At 44.2% G+C, this 23,079-nt stretch overlaps 1 protein-coding gene across 1 annotated transcript in view; it reads right to left on the bottom strand.

Moving 5' to 3' along the window:
• LOC117355940 (olfactory receptor 2D3-like) overlaps positions 1–21,906 on the bottom strand; it is an 86,124-nt gene extending 64,218 nt beyond the window's left edge. The window contains exon 1 of the mRNA XM_033935134.1: positions 21,780–21,906. The gene's annotated coding sequence lies outside the window, so the exon portion shown is untranslated. The remainder of the gene's footprint in view (positions 1–21,779) is intronic.
• Positions 21,907–23,079: the final 1,173 nt, after the last annotated feature.

The raw sequence follows: 23,079 nt of genomic DNA, 5'->3' as shown, positions 1-23,079 counted from the left end.
AGTGGTATAACTACTATTTACCAACCGAGGGACCCAACACGGTCCGTGTTTCGGACAACTTGCCTTCCTCAGGGGTCCATGGTAAATGAGTTATTGTAACAAACAACAGTGAATCCAACAAACGAGTGCCGCTATACCTCCGATATTAGGTGTAGATATGTGCCTCTGTAGACGTGATTGTCATCAAGCATAGGTGCCAGGAATGTAGGCCTTCAAAACCCTGGCCTATATTACCGATGATTCTGCAATTGGCGCCATAGCATGATTGACACACGATCAGCGGCATTTTTGTAGGTGGCTACCAATATAGGCACCGTTTGCACAATCCAGCCCTAAATCCGTTAGATTGCCTCAGTAAAAGAACCCTTTATTATAACCTTTGAAAATACATTAGTATAATAGGGGGTTTTCTTCATTGATTCATAATTTGTGTTCATAGAGTCCTCCTTCAACTTTGACACATTCACAAAGTCTTTGACGTCACTGAGCTGTTGGCTCAACGAATTCTGAGGTTTTATTAATTAAGAGCTCAGCTGTTTTGAGAGTTCGATGTGCTGGAGCTCCATCCTGTCGAAAACTAAAGTACTCAGAAATGTCTTGAATTTTGGGCAGAAGTTTCAAGTTCAAGTTCAATTTATTTAATATACTGCAAATATAAAACCGAGGTTAAAATCTCAGCGGTTTACAAAAAAAAACAACAACAAGCAACGGGGGGGGGGTGGGGGTGGGGTGGGGACGCAAACAAGTAAAAAATATACCAACTGGACAGACATGTCTTGAAACATTGGGAAAGGGAAGAAGGGTAAGATACATTTGAGCAATGGAATAGGGACGGATAAGAACATATAAGGAAAGGGAACATAAGAACATAAGAAGTTGCCCCCGCTGAGTCAGACCAGAGGTCCATCTTGCTCAGCGGTCCGCTCCCGTGGCGGTCCATCAGGCCTAGTGCCTGAACAGTGGTCCCTGATTAATTTTTTAACTTACCTCTAATCCCATCCCTATAATCTACCTTTACTCTTATCTGTACCCCTCAATCCCTTTGTCTTCCAAGTACCTATCCAAAGCTTCTTTGAACCCCTGTAGCGTGCTCCTGTTTATCACATCCTCTGGTAGCGCGTTCCATGTATCCACCACCCTCTGTGTGAAAAAGAACTTCCTGGCGTTTGTTCTAAACCTCTCCCCTTTCAATTTCTCTGAGTGCCCCCTTGTACTTATTGATCCCCTTAATTTGAAAAATCTGTCCCTGTCTATTTTTTCTATGCCCTTCATGATCTTGAAGGTTTCTATCATGTCTCCTCTAAGTCTCCGCTTTCCCAGGGAGAAAAGCCCTAGCTTTTTCAGTCTGTCAGTATATGAGAGGTCCTCCATGCCCTTTATTAGCTTAGTTGCTCTTCTCTGGACCCTCTCAAGTACCTCCATGTCCTTCTTGAGGTACGGCGACCAGAACTGAACACAGTACTCCAGGTGCGGGCGCACCATAGCACGATACAGTGGCAGGATGACTTCCTTTGTCCTGGTCGTGATACCCTTCTTAATGATACCCAACATTCTGTTTGCTTTCCTTGAGGCCGTGGCACACTGCGCCGACGCCTTCAATGTTGTGTCTACCATCACTCCCAGGTCTCTTTCAAGGTCGCTCACCCCTAGCACTGATCCCCCCATTTTGTAAATGAACATCGGTTTTTTTTTTCCCTATATGCATGACCTTGCATTTCCCTATGTTGAAACTCATTTGCCACATAGGGACATTAGGATATTTTTGTGTTATTTGTAAAAATGTTGGGGGTCCCGTTTTTTCCAGACACTGTGAATAGGGTTACCATATGGGTCCAGAAAAAGGAGGACGGATTGAGACCTACTTACTTCCATTGCTTTCAATGGAAGTAAAACCTGGATATCTCAATCTGTCCCCTTTTTTTCTGGACACGAAAACAACAACGAAGGAGATTTAACGGGAGAAAGTGCCTTCACAACAGTGAAAGACACGAAAACAAAGCAGTTTCTCCTGTTGCCCTTTGCTCTTTTTTCTGGAACCATATGGAACCCTAACTGTGAACATGTGCTGCTTAGTGCAACAACGCCCATTCTCTGCCTCCAGACATGCCCTTCCCAGAAATAATTTAAAAATATATTTTAGAGCATGATTTGTACATGTACATTTGGAGCTTTCTGTGTGACACTTCAGTGCATCCCATGCGAAGCCATTTTAAGCTGCAGTAAGCACACACTAGTGTTTACTGCAACTTAGTAAAAGGAGCTCTTAGTGTGTATACAATAAATTTTAGTAAAGTGGTATCTTAATATGCATATAACATTTTTAGCTGAAAAAAATTGTCTGAGGTTTAGTGCAAGGGCCAGTTAATATGCAGCTTCAATGATATACTGAAACTCACTATCAGATCCCAACATGCGTTTCAGCAAATGCTAGGGGTCCTTTTGCAAAGCCGCGCTAGTGGTTTTATCGCATGCACCTGATTAGCGCGCGCTAGCCGGAAATCTACCACCTGCTCAAAAGGAGGCGGTAGCGGCTAGCGTGTGCGGCAATTTAGCGCGCGCCATTCTGTGCGTTAAGGCCCTAGCGCGGCTTAGTAAAAGGGTCCCTAGACTCAAGTCCTGGAACATGGATGTCTACATAGGAACATAGCTGCTGTCTCCTGGCTCTCTCCACACATTCCTTTAGGTGTATGGCTCCGGTGTCTCTCTCTGTGTTTCGGATACTACATGTACTTCTGGCTGCGTGTTGTGCTTCTAAATAGGCATGGGTCTGCTTGCTGTATTATATTATACTAGTATTTTAGCCTGTTACATTAACGGGTGCTAGAATATATATGTCTGTCTGTCTTTATTTCTGTCTCTCTCTCTGTCCCGCTGTCTTTCTTTCTGTCTGCCTCTCTCCCTGGTCCCCTTTGTCTGTCTGTCTTTCTGTGTCTCTCCCTGTCCCTGTGTCTTTCTTCTTTTCTTTCTGTCTCTCTTCCTCCCGCTGGTGCTAGAATATATGTCTGTCTTTCTTTTTGTTTCTCTCCCTACCCCTGTCTTTTTCTTTCTGTTTTTCTTCCTCCCGCTGTCTTTCTTTCTGTCTCTCTCCCTCCCTGGCCCCCTTTGTCTGTCTGTCTTTCTGTCTCTCTCCCTGCCCCTATCCCTGTGTCTTTCTTCCTATCTCCTTCCCTACTTCCCTGTGCAGCAGCCGCAGCATTCCCTCTCCCTCCATTTCCCTGTGCATCATCATTTTTTCCCTCAGTCTAGCTTCTCCTGCCTCTCCTACACTCAGTACTTTAAACTTCGGCCCAGCCTGTAGGTCAGGGGTTTCTCGGGCTGACCGCCACCCGCTGCTGGTGGCTCTGTGCTCGGCCGCCGTGGCCTGCAGCTTAGGGTTTTATTATATTAGATTAATAATATTTTGTGACTCTTTGCATTGATGCAGCTTGTATGTATCTTGCCTTGTTAACATTTTTTTTTAATTATTATTTATTTATAAATTTTTGAAATTTTAACAAGCATACCATCTTGTACAGAAAAGTGCAATCAAGAAAAACATATCTTTGATTATTCTCAAAATTGAAAATAAACCAAAATTACATAAAAGGTAATAATTCCAACTTAATCGTACACTAGTCCTCAACAATGGATCCAAGATTCAGAAATTAGGAGTGAATATAGTGCTATAACAAATTTAACCAAAACACGTCATCTGTGCTGAAAGAGAGCTTGATAATTAAGACACCGATGTTTCTCCTTTTTCAAGGTGCTTCATGGAGAGGAAAGCAGTCAAATGAGACGGTTCAAAGAAAATATATTTAAGGGAATTATACCTTATTACACACTTACAAGGGTATCTAAGAAAAAATAATCCCCCCCCATCTGGGTCACACCTGGTTTTAACAATAAAAATTCCCTCCTTCTTTTCTGAGTTTCTCTCGAAACATCAGGAAAAACCTGAATATGGAAGCCAAGGAAATCTCTGGATCTATTTTTAAAGAAAAGTTTAAGAATCCAATCTCTGTCTAGAGCCAAAGCTACAGTCAGTAGGAGAGTGGCTGGACTAGCCACCTCTCTATCAGATTGTTCCAATAAAGCGGTAACATCCAAAAGATTTTCCTGTGGACTACCATCGTCATCTTTTTTTTGAGAATCCTGATTTTTTTTAGTAGGCAAATAATACACTCTTGACAATGGTGGCAATGAGTTATCAGGAATTTTTAAATTTTCCAGAAAGTACCGTTTTATCATTTCTCCTGGAGGAATTGAGACAACCTTTGGAAAATTAATCAAACGTAAATTGTTAAACCGATTATTGTTTTCAAGTACTTCTAATTTTCTTCTTAAATTAAGATTATCTTTCACAATCAAGTCTTGGTTGCTCTTAAACATTTTAAAGTCCTTCTTTTCTTCTTGTATCTCAGTTTTTATGACTACAATGTCCTGTTTCACATTTTTGATTTCTTCTTTCTGAAATTCTAATTCTTTTTCCAAATTCTTTATCCGAGGACTGAGAGAGTTACCCAGACTAGAAACCAAGTCCCATATAGATTCCAGTGTAACTTCTGGGGGTCGGATAGGGGCAAAGGAAAGTATTTGTGCACTATTAGTTAGTTCATCTGAGTGTTTTACCTCCCCTGTGCCTTGTGGATCCTTAAGCACAGTTGTTCTGGTCGCTGGTTCTTTTGCAAGGAGAAATTCCCCTTGTGCTGTTCCCTGCAGCGAGCCCTCCACTTTGCTGGCCTCTCGAGAAGAAAGCTCTGCCTCTTCGGACATGCTCTCCTCCCTCGGAGAGCTGGCTCCCAGCGGCAACGGCTGTAAGGGAGGCGTCCTGACATCGGGGCTCAGCGTGACGTCCAGCCCGGGGGTATCCGCCGAGACACTCCTATCAGCCGGCGCTCCCATCGGGCGATTCCCCAAGCGACTCGACTCACTTTGGAGACGCCGGAAAATGTCATCGACGGTGAGAACTGCGGGGCTCGAGCGCTGGGAGGCTCCACCAACGCTCCTACCCCTTCTCTTCAGCATTGCTCTGGTAAGTAGGAAAGACACTCTCCAGCGTCTTGTCAGCAACAGAATGTGACAGCCATCTTGGGCCTTGTTAACATTTATTGTACTTTTATATGCTAAAATCAATAAAAACTTTTGAACTTTAAAAAAAAAAAAAAAAATCCTAGACTTCTTCAGGGAACTGTAGCTTAAGATGACCTGCAATGTCGATATCCAATGCTTGATACACTTTTTCTACATTATATTCCTCATGTACTCCTCACATTTCTAACTTCTTGCTTTAGTTTTTTTTTTTTATAACTGCAGAAAATATATGTGAAGAAAGTCTAATTATGTGTGACATTACACTATGCCAAGGCTTTAAATGAATCAATAACAGAACTACAATCAGTCCAAGAGCAAAGGAACTGGGCCAGGATGAATGGCAGCCACCCAGAACTACATCTAAAATGGCTTTTTTTTTCTTGTAAGTTCCAGGGTCAGATTTTAGTAGTCAAACTTTACCTCCATATAGCACTACACTTTGAACTTAGATGTGGAAAAGGTAATTAAATCTAAAATTCAAGCCCAATCCTATCTGTCATTCACCCAGTCAACATTAGGATTATTTTAATCTTTCATTATTTTCTTTTCAGTTTTAGATGTGTCTCTCATCTCTGTTAGCATTTTATAGTTTGATTCAGCATTCTAGTCAAGTGGGTAGTAGAAAAACCCCAACGCTATGGTCTTCCTCACCATGGTGGCTTCTTGCTGGCCTGCTGACTCACTGGTGGAATTTGGGAGATGGCTTCCTTTGTGTTGAATTGGAAGGAACAAATATATATTTATATGTTAAACAGAGTAGAGCCCAGAGATGGGTGGGGTGGGAGGGGGGATGAGTGGGGTGGGGGGGTGTTAAACAATGAGTTTGAGTTTGAGTAGGCGTCTCTGTTCTGAGATCAGGTTGCTGATTGGTCTGCTGACTCCTGGTGGAATTTAAGAGATGGCTTCCTTTGTGTTGAATTGGAAGGAACAAATATATATTTATATGTTAAACAGAGTAGAGCCCGGAGGTGGGGGTGGGGGTGTTAAACAACGAGTTTGAGTGGGCGTCTCTGTTCTGAGTTCAGGTTGCTGATTTGTCAGCACATTTGAATTACATGAGAGTGAGCCCTTCAAATTTAATTAATGAACACCGTCGCCATCTTGTCTTGCTAAACTTGTTTGAGCTGGAAGGCATGAAACGGCTCTGATATGTATTTCATATCAAATGAGGTAGTGGGGAGTAATGGTGTATGTGAGTAAAAGTTGTTTTAACATTTAATATTAACAAATAATTATTGGGCTATTTTTTTCTAGGGAGGACCCTTGATGCATCTATGTTAGCAAAACATATCAGGTTCAGCCTCCCCCGGCCACGCAGAAGAACAGCTTTAAGATAAATACAGCTGGTTTTTCAGAACTATAAAATTCTTGACAAAATTGTGTGGGAAAGTTAAAAATAGAGGGCTCCTTTTATCAAGCCGCGATAGCGGGGTTAACGCGTGCAATGTTTCATCACACGTTAACCCCCGCTAGCGCAGCCAGCAGTTTAGCGCGCAGTATTACGCGTGTTAAACCGCTAGTGCGGCTTGATAAAAGGAGCCCAGAGTTTATTAGAGAAAAATATAAATAACATAACGTGAATATTATGAAAATTAACATGATTCCAAGACCAGTGAAGAAATATCCACATACATCTACCCACTTTCAAAAGCAATGGGGCGGTGAGTGGTGGCGCTGAACTCCTGGTAAGACTTTATGAGCATATATTGTGAGCATATTTTATGCGTACCTGGGTGGACAGAAGGATTGATGATTCCTTTGTGCTGTGGCATTTCTGCTCCTGCTGCTACAAGAACCCCAGACCTTGGCCTCCTCTAAGAATTGTTTTTCTGAGTGCCGGAGCATAACATGTTTTAAAAAAATGGCCTCTGCTGATGGCCTTTCCACAGTGAATGGGTTCAGCAAAAATCAGATTTCCATAACTGTAAAGTGCTTGCACAACTCTTAGAATCCCCTCTTTGGATTCTCGGATGCTGCTGCTGTTGCTAACTGAAGTGGAGCTTGGAGCAACGGTTAAAAAGCCAGGAGTGTTGGCCATGCTCTCCACTGCCTGTCTTTCTTGGGTGGGGTCTTGGGTCTGGTAAGATCACTTACGACTGTACTGTAGTTGTGTTACCATGTTTCCCCGAAAATAAGACACTGACATTTTAATTTGTGGTCCAAAAAAGGCACTAGGTCTTATTTTTGAAGATGTCTTATTTTTTCCCATGTAATGATCATCTCTCCCTTCCTCTCCTCCACCCCAATTCTTCCTATTTCCTTTCTCTCCCCCACATGTGCAGCATCTTTCCTACCCTCTCACCCCTCCCCTTGTGCAGTATCTCCCTCCCTCCCTCCCATCCTCCTGTGCAGCATAACCCTTGCAGTTTCTATCCCTCCCTTCTTCCCATCCCCCCATCCCCCCGTGTAGCATCTTTCTATTCCCCCCACTGCCCACCGCCGCTGCAGCACACACCCCACCCCCGCCAACCCAACTCTCCCTCCCATCCGAACCGCAAGACAGGAATACCTTATAACAGCGTTGGCAGCAATCTACATAGGTTGCTTCAAGGCCTTCTATCTCCCGGGCGTTCCTCTGCTGCTTTGCTGATGACATCATTCTCATTCAAATCCTTCTCCCAATTCATCTCACTCGATAAACTGATCACAGATCTTTTGCATACACTGCTCAGATCTTTGTCTAAATCTTATTTCTTCAAGATAGGCCTCACTATACCAATCTTACAACTATCTGGAGGAGTAAAGGAGAGGGGCAGTCCGACCCAGGCGCCATGGTGGGGACGCTGGCACTCCTCCTCCTTTCTGGCCCCCGCCTCTTCCCACCCCTCCTCTCGCCACGTACGCGCCCCCTGCCTTTCCCCCGCACCTCTAGTTGTTCACTGCCGTGAGCAACAACTTCAACGTACTCCTCGCGACGCTATCGTCTCTCCCACTGACGTCACTTCCAGGTGCCGCACATAGGAAGTGACGTCAGAGGGAGAGCCGACGTGGTCGTGAGGAGCACATTGATGTTCTTGTTGCTTGCGGCGGTGAACGACTAGAGGTATGAGGGAAGGGAAGGGGGCGCGCGCTGAGAAGGGGGCATGGGGAATTGGGGAAAGAGCAGGGGGGTGGAGATAAGGGTGGGGCCACCGCCCTGGCGCATCTCACCCTCGCTATGTCACTGTAAGGGGGCATTCATCCAGAGCAGGCTGGGATATAGCAGCCATGCCAAAGGACAGGAGGGGGATGAAGGATCGCATGCAGTCACACAAATGGGAGTGTGTGGTGCAGTGATTAGAGCTACAGCCTCCGCACCCTGAGGTTTTGAGGTTCGAATCCCGCACTGTTGCTTTTGACCCTGAGCAATTCACTTAATCCCCATTGTCCCAGGTACATTAGATAGAGTGGGAGCCCCCCGGAACAGTTAGGAAAAAATGCTTGAGTACCTGAATAATTTGAGAGTTGTAGCAGTAGTGCACAATGGGGGTGGAACAACTTCCTCCTCCTTAACTACTGGTATTGGCATTCAGCCTGGTTATTGAATGAAATGCTGTAGTGGCCGTGTTAGTCCACTTTCCAAGGTAAAAAACCCCCAAAGGGAATAAGATAATATCTTTATTATTGGTCTAACTCAATGCATTTTATGATGAGCTTTCAAAGGTAACCCTTCTTCAGATCAGAAATAAGCAATTGTTGACAAATATTAGTATATGTATAGAAGGAAAACATAAAAGCATTTCAGGGATAGTTTCACAGGAAGAGGGAGGGGTGGGTGGGTGAGCAGGAGACAGAGAGGTGGTTATTAAATGCTGGCCAATTTCCAGGGACCAGCATTGAATACTTGGATTCATTTTTGAGCACAGCAACTTAACTATTTAAGTCAATATTCAGTGCTAACCGGTTAAGTCAGGGGTGTCCAACCTTTTGGCTTCCCTGGGCCACATTGGCCGAAAAAAAATTTTCTGGGGCCGCACAAACGCGCAAACACTGCAGCAAGACAGAGGAGAGAGACAGCAAGACGGTAAACACCCAGGGACAGCAGAGGAAAACACTGCATTGCCCTCGGCCGGGGCCGCAGGTTGGACACCCCTGGGTTAAGTGCTTAGCAATTAAAGATATGCCTGCTATTTATGTGGTCTGTTTTAACCACCAAACATAGCCGGTTTGGTGCTGAATATCTGCACGTAACCAGCTACGCTGAAAAATATAGTCTCCTCTTTTGCAAATTTTCAGAGGGAGATAGCCGGGTATCTCTTGTTGAATATTTGCGATTAGGTGCTAAAATTCAATCTAACCGGCCAGGAGCCTTTCCTGGCTGGTTAAAAAGCTTTGAATATCAGCCAGCCATTATTTACACATGTAAATCCTCACCACATAGAAAGTAGGAAGAGGGTGAGTTTGGATGCGGATTGGGGAGGGACTAAAATCTGCATGTGGATTCCCTATTTCACAAAGGGAAAGCATGTGCACATGAGGATTTTCATGCATCTTGATTCACAACTGTTCAGAAGCATGGGTAGGAGTTTTAAAAGTGCTCTTTTCCGCCAACCATTTATAGGAAGGATTAAGGGCGTTATCCTTCTAAACCTGCCCCCCCTCCCCCATTGTTTATTTTCCTTGCTAAATAGAAGCAAGTGAAAGATTGTGGGCTCTGTAGATAATAATTATTATTATTTTATTCTTATATACCGCCATACCGAAAAAGTTCTAGGCGGTTCACAACAAGGTGAGCTAATACATGGGATACAGATAAAAATACAAATTAGAATGATGGACTTAAAAACAGATAAAGACAAAAAGGGCTCATAATAAAAAAAAAACCAAAACGTCTAAAAAGTGGCCTAAATGGGTACTTGGACGATCAAAAAGCCTCATCGTCCAAGTACCCATAATCAAAGCTGGTTTTAGACGTATCTAAAACCAGCTAGGCCTTTCCCCTGCCTCTAAAAACGCATAGAGCAAAAAGAGGTGTTTTTAGAGGAGGGAAAGGGCGGGCGGTAGGGCCGACCTAGACTAGGCGTACAGCAGCAATAACCAAAACTTTAGCAGGTTGCTAGTCGGCACTTATACGTTTTGACTTAGACCAAGTCAAAACAGGTATAAGTGCCGAAAAGGGACCGCTGAACTGATCGCTGCAGCTCAGCAGCCCCAGCAACCTGCCTACCCCCTACTGCAATGTTCGCTGCAGGAGAGACGGCTCATCTCTCATGCCGCGATGGTGATCACCCGCCCCCCTCCAAGCCGCAGCACTTTGGGGTGAGCATCACGGCAGGGCATCTCCCCTGCCGGCGATCCTCACCCCGAAGTGCCGTGGTTCGGAGGGGGGTGGGCGATCACCATCGCTGGTAGGAGAGATGAGCCATCTCTCCTGCAGCGATCAGCCCTCCCCCAGCTATTACGATCGGGCAGGAGGGGGCCCAAGCCCTCCTGCTCGGCAACACCCTGAACCCCTGACAGCTTTGGGGCAAGAGGGAGCGCAAGCCCTCTTGCCCCGCCTACTCCCCGACAGCATCGGGGGCAAGAGGGAGCCGTGGGCCAGGAGGGCTTGGGCTCCCTCCTGCCCGGATCGTTGTAGGGGGACGGGGATTCTGTAACCGGTGTTGTTTTTGACAGACACCGGTTACAGAATCCAGCTTTTAGGCGAAGGACTGACTCCTCCTTTGCCTAAAAGCCCATTTTTTGGGCGTTTGGGACTTAGGCTTTTTGTAGGTTGATTATATGGTGTAAGTTTAGACGTAGTGGTGGTCTGGGCATTTAAACAGCTGAACTTAGAGGCAGGCCATTATAAAAAAAACCCTCCTTTTGGATGTTTTTCTGATAATGGACATTTTCCCTACTTCTACTTTCAACGTTTAAGACCTTAGGCCAAAAGGGGACTTAGACGTTTTTTTTAATTATGCCCCTCAAAGCATTTACAATATAATGCAGAAAACACCGGCATGGCAGGGAAAGAAATAATACATAGAACAGATAAAATACATCAAGTTGAATATAAGGAACTTGATTGAAAAAATGAAGCAGAAGGCATTAAGATACCAGCCTATCAAAGAGTTGAGTCTAACAATTTTCTAAAATCAAGATAGGAAGAGACCTCTAACATAATTTTTCTAAGCCATACATTCAATTTAGCAGCTTGAAATGAGAGGGTTCGCTCAAGGAACTTCTTATAACGACAGGGTTTTATTAATTAGCAGCGATCACACATTTAGGTTTACAAAATTTCTGACATACTCATGTAAGTTGCAAAATACCAACTTAACACCTGTAAATATCAGTGCTTATGTAAGTTGCCAAGTTTGCATTTATGATTTCTTCAGCATGTAAAACAGACGCTCCCACATACCCAATCACTCCTGTGTGTGCTTTAGAAAAGGCTCTATCTTAGGGTTACCATAATTCACGATGGAAAAGCCCGTATGCATGGCCCCTCCCTGTTCTGCCCTAAGCCCCGCCCTGTTCTGCCTCCAACCCCGCCCCCAAAAAGCGAGTCTCTTTTTTCTGACCTTAAGGCCACGTCTGGAGGGCCTCCAGCATAAGGTTGCCAGATTTTACGATTGTAAAATCCAGACACCTTAGACCTGCCCCCCATTCCCACCCATCTCTGCCCCAGTCCCGCCCTAGCTCTGCCCCCCGCTGCCTGCTTTGGTCGGGCAGGAGGCAATCCGCGCATGTGTGGATTGCCTCCTGCCTGACGCGATTGAGAGGAGGCTTTCCAAAACCCGGACAAGGTGCTTGGCCCCGGACATGTCCTCAAAAGGGGGACATGTCCGGGGAAATCCGGACGTCTGGAAACCCTACTCCAGCATGCGTGGATGCATGTGACGTCATCCGTACATGCTTGTTGAAGGCTCTTCAGACGTGGCCGGAGCTCAGGGTTTTGGAAAGTCTGAGGACATGTCTGGGTTTTCCTGGATATCTGGTAACCCTACTCTATCTATATTGGCAGATCATTTTTTAAACACTACAAAAATGTACACATTCTGACCTGGACAAATCAGACTGTTAGAGAATGACACGGTGACAAAATTCATCACCGTTCCTGTCCCCACGGATAACCGCGGGAAATAATCCCATGTCATTTTCTAGTGTCTATTTCAACCTCAGTCCTTCTACACCAGCATTCTTCAAAGCAAAGCTTGCGGGTCAGTGGTTGTGGCCATTCATACTCTGATTCTTATGTGAGCCAAGGATAATGAAGCCATTGTGACATCACTGATGTGATTGGCTCTTAGGCACTGGTGGATTGAGGCATTATGACATCACAATATCTGCTTTGGATACCAGAGACTGTCATTCTACAATCCTTCTACACCAGCATTCTTCAAAGCAAAGCTTGTGGGTCAGTGGTTGTGGCTATTCATACTCCGATTCTTCCCTCTTTCCTTAAAGAATGACATGAAGATGGTTTCCCGCGGTTATCCGTGGGGACGGGAACGGTGATGAATTTTGTCACAGTGTCATTCTCTAATATCAGTTCCAATTTCTATGTTCTGTCTAAAATGAGGCAGTACATATTTGGGCTTAGCCACCATGAGATATGTGTGTTCCCTGTGCATTTTTGTGCATTTCAGGTCATAGTCTTTCCAGAGCCAGGAATACTGTAAATCTCAAGCTGCCCATTTCAAATCTGTGTGTTATTTGCAAGCTACTTCTAGAGATGAACTTCCCAGCATGTTTCAATACAGTCACCTTGTGAGATTTACAAAAAAAAAACCCCAACAACCGAACAGATGCCATCAAATCAAGGCTTAGCAGGAGATTATCTTCATTTTTACATATCCACTTGAGAACATTTGTTGAATGAGATTCAGGCCAAATGAACATATGGTACTTGGATTTCTTTTCAATGAGGTAATTTTCAACTTCAGATTTCACAGAAAAGAAGCATTTTTCTCTTCTGTTATTCCCAAAATATCTTGAAGAAAAATATTACTCTCTTTGGAACATATTTAATGCTTCTTGTTTTTAACTTTTGCCCCAGAAAGATATCCCAAATAATCCGAGTGCAATTAACCGCATTTTTGAGTCTATGTTAATGCTTAAGTATGCTGTTTTTAAGTAATGATGCGAGACAATGTCATCCAATTCAGAGCAAATGTTCTAATGCTAAAAAGAAAGACCACGTAGCTGGATTATCCAGTGGTGCACACAAATGACTCCCCGCAGACATATGTTTCACCATTGTTCCTTAAGGATCTTCACATACATCAGCTGTGTGTGCATGGTTTTAGACAAACACTGCTGCAGTTTTCTGCGGTCTTTGAAAGTCTCCCCAGTTTGCCATTGCTTTTTTTGTGGCATATTGTTCTGCATGAAATATTATTCTGTCTGTTACCGAATTCACACAGCTTTGCTTTTTGCTTGGCTGAAGTGCATCCAGTACCCCCTGCCTGCCTCATGACCAGCATGCCTTGGCTTAATAATGTCCATCACCAATAAAAGCTGTCATTTACGGAACCTCTTAAAATCTTTTCTTTATCCACAAAAACTGATGAATTGGGTCAGGCTATTAGCATTTTTTTCCTTCGCATGCTCACTTGGTGATTTATAACAATAAATTACCCCATGCAAAGTAAGGAAATAAAATAACGCTGGAGAAAGTCCAGCGGCCAATATGGATTACGAGTGTGTTCTTGCCAAATTTGAAGTACCCGTACATTTTCTGAATCGGTAAATGTCAAATACTTGACTTAATAGGAATCAGATAAAAAAGGATGGATTAGCCAAATGCTGTGCTCGTATTAATTTTACTTGAATGGGAATTTTTTTTTCTGTCTTATAATTACGGACAACTACCTGGTCAATGAGTTTCCTATTCTTATTAACTCTTAAACTTCCTCTTTCTAATAAATAATACCACACCCCTTTATTTGTATAGTCTCTAGGGAAAAAAAAAGATTTTGGGACTGGAATGAGCAAAAATTGCAACACTTAGGGCTCCTTTTACAAAGGTGCGCTAGCAGTTTTAGCGCATGCTTAACGCGCGCTAAAATGCCACACGCGCTAGCCGCTACTGCCTCCTTTTAAGGGTTCATAGATAACCCCGCAAAAAACAAAGGCGCGCGCCGACAACTGAGCGCAAGATGGAGGCGCGCGCCGAAGAAAATTAGTTTTTAGGGGCTCCGACGGGGGTTTTTGTTGGGGAGCCCCCCCAGTTAACTTAATAGAGATCGCGCCGGCGTTGTGGGGGGTTTGGGGGGTTGTAACCCTCCACATTTTACTGTAAACTTAACTTTTTCCCTAAAAACAGGGAAAAAGTGAAGTTTTCAGTAAAATGTGGGGGGTTACAATCTCCCAAACCCCCCACAATGCTCCCACAACGTGGCGCGATCTCTATTAAGTACGCCCCCCCCTGTCAGAGCCCTAAAAACAGTAATTTTCTATGGCGCGCGCCTCCATGCTGCGCTCAATTGTCTGCGCACGCCTTTGTCCCGGCGCGCTTTTGACCTGACACCCCTTTTAAGCAGGCGGTAGTTTTTCGGCTAGTGTGCACTAATCTTGTGCGTGTGCTAAAAATGCTAGCGCACCTTCATAAAAGGAGCCCTTAAATGGGAACATTTCTGTGGTTAGAATATATCTAGCCAGGAAACTGTATAATCAAACAAGTCTGAACTGAAAACTGTGTATTACAGTGTTTTAGGCCACATTATGCTATTAAGTAAAAAGTGATAATGCGCACACAGTAAGACAGTAGTGAACGAGAGAGCACAGAACAATCAGAAGTAGAAATGGAAAAGAGTGTGTGAGGGAGTCAATAAGAAATTATTGCTCCCCCTTAACAGCAAACCCTCATAGCCACAGAGTCACCTTAAATGTCAGGCTACAGAACAGAGAGGAGATGACTCAGCAAGAGCAGCAGAAGGAGGACATGGTCAAGACAGGAGAAAAACCCTCAGCACAGCTCAATCAGGGAGATCTAGAGCACTATACTTCAACCGCCGGTCCGCAGAAATTTTCTGCTGGTCCACAGGGCTGGCACGTCCATCCGGCCAAAGACAGTGCTCTTCAACCGCCGGTCCAGGTTGCGATCAACGCGGCATCTTCGGGCCCGCTCCCTGAGTGCTGCAGCGCACAAAGACGTGGGAAAAGGCTCCTACGCGAATCCTGTGCCTGAACCGGAAGTCTTCTCTCTGACGTCACAATGTCAGAGGGAGGGCTTCCAGATGAGGCGTGGGATGCACACGAGGAGCTGCTGCCCACAGCTTTGTGCACTGCAACACTCAGGGCGCCGGCCCGAAGACGCCGCATTGATCGCACTGTGGACCGGCCCACGATAACACCAAGGGGCAGGCCAGAAGGCAAGGCACAACATGGAGGGAGAGAGACAACAACGGTAGGGGAATGCTTTTATTTTTTTATTTAGTGATTGATTTACATCTGCTGTCTGTTCAGGATGAAACACATTTGTTTCTTTTCCTCTGGGGTTGTACTGCATGCAGAGTCATGCATTTTAGGGTTTGTTTGTAAATATTAGTACTTTTAGGTTTTGGATCTGCATTTGCATGGGGTTATTTGTTTTCTGGTAGGAATGAATGTTGAAAAGCATACAGTGTGCTTTGTGTATTTTAATTTTGTGGTTAACCATTATGTGTTGTTAATACAATTATATTGTGTGTATATATGAAAAATGAATGGAAAAAATGGTGTTACAATTAGTATTATTATGGGGGCGGGGTCTGGGGTAGAGATGGGCATGACTTAGCCCAGTGTTCTTCAACTGCTGGTTCTTGGATTGGTGCCAGTCCACAAAATAATTATTTTATTTCCGCCGGTCCATAGGTGTCAAAAGGTTGAAGAACACTGATCTAGAGGATAGAAGAGGAGTCCTCCAGCATATACCTCTCTAACCTGTGCATATAAATTACAGAAGCTCTGCTCAGGTAGGCCAAGTTTATCTCAGAACTCTGTTGAAACTGTAAATTGGGATCTCAAGGCCAAGCCCGGCCAATTGTGCTGAAAATGCAGGCAAATCTCTCTCATGAATATTAAGAACAAAGGAATAGTCTTACTGGGCCAGACCAATGGTCCATCCAGCCCAGTAGCCCATCCTCATGGTGGCCAATCCAGGTCACTCGAATCTGGCAAAAACCCAGAGAGTAGCAACGTTCATCGTGGATATTCTGAAAACCTGAAAGGGTGCAAGGCTTTATAGAGCGGGCTAAAATCAGCAGTGTACAGGTCATTGGTGAGGTTTATAAGAGCATAAGAATTGCCGTGGTACATTGCATAAGAATTGCCGTGGTACATAAGAATGTACCAGTGGTACATTGTGCCCAGCAGTCCACTCTTACAGCAGCCCTTAGGTCAAAGACCAGTGCCCTGAGTCTAGGCTTACCTGCGTATGTTATGATTCAGCAGGAACTTGCCTAACTTTGTGTTGAATCCCTGGAGGGTGTTTTCCCCTATAACAACCTCCGGAACAGCGTTCCAGTTTTCTACCACTCTCTGGGTGAAGAAGAACTTCCTTACGTTTGTACGAAATCTATCCCCTTTTAACTTTAGAGAGTGTCCTCTCGTTCTCTCTATCTTGGAGAAGGTCTTTATCTACTAAGTCTATTCCCTTCATTATCTTGAATGTTTTGATCCTGTCCCCTCTCAGTCTCCTCTTTTCAAGGGAGAAGAGGCCCAGTTTCTCTAATCTCTCACTGTACGGCAACTCCTCCAGTCTCTTAACCATTTTAGCCACTCTTCTCTGGACGCTCTCGAGTAGTACTGTGTCCTTCTTCATGTACGGTGACCAGTGCTGGACGCAGTATTCCAGGTGAGGGCGTACCATGGCCTGGTACAGCGGTATGATAACCTTCTCTGATCTGTTTGTGATCCCCTTCTTAATCATTCCTAGCATTCTGTTCGCCCTTTTTGCCACTGCCGCACATTGCGCAGATGGCTTCATTGACTTGTCGACCAGTACTCCCAAGTCTCTTTCCTGGGGTGTCTCTCCAAGTACTGCACCGGATATCCTGTATTCGTGTATAAGATTTTTTCTTACCAACATGCATCACCTTTCACTTATCCAGTCTTGGAAGTCATATTTGTTAAGGATATAAGGAGCCTGGAAGCTATCTAGTGGAAATTGACCAAATTAGGGATCTGGGCAAGAAGATATATGAAAAGAGAATTGAAGATCCTAGCGGATAGGAGAGAGAGGGGGAAAATCATACAACCATTAAAATATTTGAAAGGTGTTAATGACCAAATTAATTTTTTTCCAAAGAAGGGGAAGCAGTAGAACGAAAGGACATGAAATAAAGCTCCGAGGTGAACTTAAAACAACATTGCGGAATATATTTTTAAAGAAAGGGTAGTTGATGCCTGAAATGCCTTTCATTCTTTACCAATCCCCAGTTCCCACATCCCTTTTCAATGTCTATCATCCTTTCTCCAGCCTTCGAGGCCATTCACATTACGTCTCAGTCTTTCCTGTCGTTATCCCCCTTTCTTGCCCTCTTCTCGTATCCCATTTATTCTCTTCTCTTATCCCTAATGGTTAGTGAAATGACCTGAGATCCTGTGGAACTGGGTTCAATTCCCACTGCAGCTCCTTTTGACTCTGGACTAGTCACTTAACCCTCCATTGACTCAAGTATAAAATAAGTACCTATATTGAGAGTAACTGCTAGTTAATGAATTGCAAACCGCTATAGGTGAAATCTCTTCATGAAAAAAGGTGGTTAATAAATCTAAAAATTAATAATAAATAATAATATGTAAACCACTTTAATTGTAACCACAGAAAGGCAGTATATCAAGTCCCATCCCCATTCTCCCAACCCATCAATATACCTCTACTCATACCTAAAACTGCCAAGTATTCACTATTTCTTAAAAACTCTACTCCATCTTTCCTATTCATAATCCTCTGCTCTGCTCACAAACACTCTCCTATTCATTCACCAAGCCCTATCATCTTCTGCTCTGTTTTCTTTTTCACCCACCCCACCCCACCCCACCCCATACCTTAGTAACATCCATCTTCTGAATCTCCCCCTCCCCTTAGTAAGCTGTTATATTCCACTTATCCCTCTCACTTCTAATCCCATCCAGTTTCTACTCTTTCCCATGACCACTCCACCCCCACCTCATCTTCTGCTCCTTTCTCTGGCCAGCCCCATCCTAACATCCTATCCCCATCCATCCCATATACACACACCTGTAGCCCCATCAACCTTCTGCACCATTCCCCTGGTCCCATCCATCTGCCCATTTCTTTCCTCTTCCCTCCCCTCCCATCCAACCATATCCCTAGCCCCATCAACTTTCTGCTCCATTCTCTTCCCCTTTACCCACATTCCCTAGCTCCATCAACCTTCTGCTCCATTCCATTCCCCTCCACCCATACTCCCTAGTCCCATCCATCATCTGTTCTGTTCCCATTCCTTCTACCCACATCCCCTATCTCCATCAACCTTCTGCTCCATTTCCTTCTTCACCACCCACACCCCCTAGCCCCATCCATTTTCTGCTCCTTCCCCTACTCACTCACCCACCCCTATTCTCTCTCCTGATTACTACCTTCTCAGCTATACCACCTGCATTACTGTCCATTGCTCATTTCCCATAGCCTTCCCGAAACAGACCCCCTCCCAGTTGTTATCCACCTGGTATACCAAACAGTGTGTGTAGGTTGCTGTATTTTGGGTTGCGTGTGTGGCCCTGGCTTCTCCCAGATGGCAATGTCCTTATCTATATCTGAGCAGCCCTTTATGAAACCTATAAAATTTCACCACACTGACATTCTCTCCTTCCTCATATAGGCTGGAACTTCATTTGGACCCGGGAGTGGCTCCTGTTGCATTTCATCTGCCTGACTGCCTGCATATCTAGGATCCATCTCAACTGCCTGGAGTTGCAGTCTGTTGTTACTCCTTCATCCTGCTCTCCTGGACTGTGGGGTTATTCTATATTTCTGAGCAGCTAGGAGGCAAGGGAATTGGATAGGAGCCAGTGTTCAGGGACCTATTGACCTGAATTTGGCCACATGTAATCACTCTGTGATCCTCTCTCAGTGCATATCCAGTTTAATGTAATGTAGGAAGACCAATAAAGAGCTTAAACAAAAAGGGGGGGGTCCATTCCAGGCATCAACTTGGTGGGGGCTCATCCTCCTCTTTGCCCCCCCCTCCCGCTCTTTCCCACGTGTGCCCCTTCCCTTTCCTCGTACATCTTTAATTTTCCTGGCTTGAGCAGTATCATGAACTTGTGCTTGCATCAGTGTAGACTCTCTCTGATATCACTTCTGGGTCCCGCGCCTAGGAAGTGACATTGGACAGCAAGTTCGTAATGCTGTTCCCTCTGGGAAAATTAAAGAGGTACGGGGGAAGGGAAGGGGTGCACTCGTGTGGCAGGAGGAGTGGAGAAGAGGGTGGGAGAGGAGTGTCACTTCCCCTTGTGCCAATCATCCTCATTACGCCACTATCTGTGACCTTGTGGTTATTCACAAAAGGAAGGCCAAGGCCCATTGAGATGCAGCAGTGTAGTTAATTTTGTTCCCTGGTTTATACCAGTGACAGTTACACATTCTTCAGCAGTAGTGCTGCCCAATTTGCCAATTCAAATCGATTCACTGATGAATCGTTTCACTTTCAAAAAAAAATCAGACTCACCGATTCAATGAGTCCTGACTCCTTACATATCTCTGGGTCTCCTAAAGTAGAAGCAGCAGTGGTGGTGACTGGTCTTGGCAAAGGCAGCACAGTGAACAGGTTTCTCTTGGCCTGCCCCTCAAGGGCCTTCCCTCTACCAAGTCATGGATGATGTCATTGATGACACGGCAGAGGGAATCCCCGAGAAGCCTGTTCATTGTGCTGCCTCTGCAAAGCCCGGTCACCACCACCGCTGCTGTTACTTTAGGAGGCCCGAAGGGGGTGTGTGTTCGGTTGGGAGGTGCTACACAGGGGAATAGGTGGGATGGAAAGCTGCTGCACATGAAGAAAGAGAGGAGAAAGGAAGAACTGGTGAAAATGGGATGGAGAAGAGGAAGGGAGAGATGCAACAGAGGTAGTAAGTGTTGAGAGGGAGATATCCTGCATATGGTGGAGGGGAGGAAGACATGCATGAGAAGATAGAGGGAGAAAAGTTGGACAAAGGGTGGCAGGCAGGGAGAAATGGTGCATGGGGAGAGAGAAAGAAATATTGCACATGATAATAGAGGGAAGGAAGGGAGAGATGCTGCATGGAAGGAAATAGAGAGGTTTTACCCAGGGCAAAAGGCAGGGTGTGAGAGAGAGAGATGGTAGACAGTGGGAAACAGAAATGTTGGATATGGCAGTGGAAGGGAAGGTACAGAAATGGAAGATGGATGTTGAGCATGGAGAAAGAAGAAAATGTCAAATGGGCAGATGACCCTTGCGAGCGAGTTAACAGAAGACAAACAGAAACCAGAGCCTGGGACCAACATCATTTGAATAATAAAATGACCAGACAACAAAAGGTAAAAAAAATAATTTTATTTTCTATTTTGTGATTACAATATGTCAGATTTAAAATGTGAATCCTGCCACAGCTGGTGTTAGACAGTGAGCGTGAGGTAGGACCTAAGAGAGAGAGGAAAAGTATTTTTTTGTTTACACTCAGCACCGGCATGGGGCTGGAGAGGGCAAAGGAGGCCAGAGTGGGGGAAGAGGCTACAATATAAACCAAAGCCAGGATGTTTGAAAAAAAAAAAAAAAAAAAGAGAGAGAGAGAAACAAGAGTAGGAGAGAGGGATTGAAGTTTCTGGAAGATGGATAAAAACATGTAATTGTGAGGATGAATAACTCCTTGTGGGCTGAGTCTGGATGGTATAGAAAGCAGTCTGAGTGTCTATATTAGGTTCACCACCTACGTATGTCAAAAATCTTTTATTTTCAAACTGTGGCCATTTGAATATACCCTTTTACCACAATTTTCATTTGAGAAAACCTGAATACCTGCTTCTATTCATTCAGATGATACTTAAAACAGCAGGGGATAAAAGCAATCAATGACTTTCTAAAATATATATATATTTCCCTCATTTTAAAAATATTTTTTCACAAAAAATAGGATATGGGAATTCAGCCAGACAAATGGTATCATCTAATTCCATTCCTTTCTTGAAAGAAAAAAGAAATTTGGTTAATAATCTAGTGAACAAGGCAGCATAAAGATGATCTGTCTCTTATTTACCAATATAAGAAAAAGCCAAAAACATTTACTCCCCCCCTTTTACAAAACTGTAACATGGTTTTTACCACCGGCCATGGTAGTAACAGCTCCAATGCTCATATGAGCGCTCATGTTACCGCCACGACTGGCACTATGGTTTTGTAAAAGGGGGGAGGGGATGAGATTTATAGTTTTGAAGGTCCAGAATACTGAAAGATTTTAAAATATTGATTGTGATGTGATCAGCATATTGGTAAGATTTCAGGCAAGGAAATAAAATACATCTTACCATTATCTAAAAATCAATTTACTAATGTAAAGCTCAGAGGGCACTGTTGTATAGTAGTCTACACAAGCATTTTTTAGGATTAAATGTTTTCTTCTAGTCTAAATCTGGTGTACAGGATGTGAGAATCTGCTATAAAAACAGCATGGGAGAACATCTGCTGTTCTTTCACAGATTGTCTTTCTTTAAAGGATCGCACAATAGTTTAGCTTCCCAATGTGACTATCTCAACATAAACTTGATAAAAATAAATCAGAACACAAATAACAGCCTGTCATAAATGCAATGACACTGAGGAAGTGAGTGAGTTTACCTGTGTGGGTAGTGAGGCTGCAGCAGATGGAGACATGGAAAGACAAGTCCACTCAAGAATCAGCAAAGCCAAGCTGCCCTTTTTTCATGCTGGAGACCATCTGGACCAAACCTCTTAAGGACTTTTAACAGAAACATCCTCAGCATGCTGTTATGTGGCTCAATATTCTGGAAATTACAAGAACAGCTCACAAGCTTTCCAAACCAAGTACCTTCCAGAAGAAGAATCTCAACCCAAGAGCTGAGTTAAATTAAAAAGGGAAAGATGGAGATGGCTTGAGCATGCATGCCAAAGGTCATTTTACATTACCCAGAACTAGGCTACACTGGACACCAGATCATTGGCATAAAAGGGATCATCCCAAGGAAAAACAGAAAAGAATGGTAGAGAAGAATATGACAGCTTGGGGTGGTTCATAGTCATTCGCACGCGGGACTTCAGCGTGCCGACATTGCAGCGCAGACAAATCGATGCAGGACCCCAGCGCGCCGCCTAAAAAGTTACTTTTAAAATGCTCTGATGCAGGGTGTAAGTGGGGAACCCCCCCAGTTTACTTCATACTCTTCGCGCTGCCGTTGGGGAGGGGGTTGCGGGGATTGGAACCCTCCATTATAGAGTAAACTTAACTTTTTCCTGATTTTTTAGGAAAAAGTTAAGTTTTCTCTATAATGTGGGGGGTTGCACCCCCACAGTCCCCCAATGGCAGCATGGCAGCACGAAGAATATGAAGTAAAGTGGGGGGGGTTCCCCCCACACCCACCATCGGAGCTCTTTAAAAGTAACTTTTTAGGCGGCGCGCTGGGGTGCTGCGCAGAATTGTCTACGCTGCAATGTTGGCGCGCCGAAGTCTCACACGCTTTTGTCCCATCACCACTTGGGGTTTTACATCAGAAATCACTATAATCCAGGTCACAGATCAAAACAGTAGCAATCTGTCATGTAAGCCGTGTTATTTGACACACAGAAGAGTGGATCCCAGATTGATACATGAATTACTCATTCAAAAAAGTTTAAAATGTCCTTAAAACTACCATAGAAAATCTAGCCGACACTTCCGGATTGAATGTTGTAAGAGTATGTCCGCGTTTCTTTCATACAGTTGAAAATATGCTGGAATATACCCCTGTCCCTGAGGAAAGTTTTTGAAATGCGTCGGAAGGGGTGGATTATTGTAATGACAGATCAACCAATAGCAACAGAAAAGATAAGTAAATTGTAATTAAAAATTAAACAATAAGATGGGAATCTATATAACAGTAAGCTATTGATAACTTTAAGACACATAAAGATTAAAAAAAAA

Source organism: Geotrypetes seraphini, chromosome 1, assembly GCF_902459505.1.
Source record: "Geotrypetes seraphini chromosome 1, aGeoSer1.1, whole genome shotgun sequence".
NCBI classification, from domain to species: domain Eukaryota; kingdom Metazoa; phylum Chordata; class Amphibia; order Gymnophiona; family Dermophiidae; genus Geotrypetes; species Geotrypetes seraphini.
The sequence above is the reverse complement of the archived record's forward strand: the minus strand, read 5'-3'. Positions and strand labels throughout refer to the sequence as shown.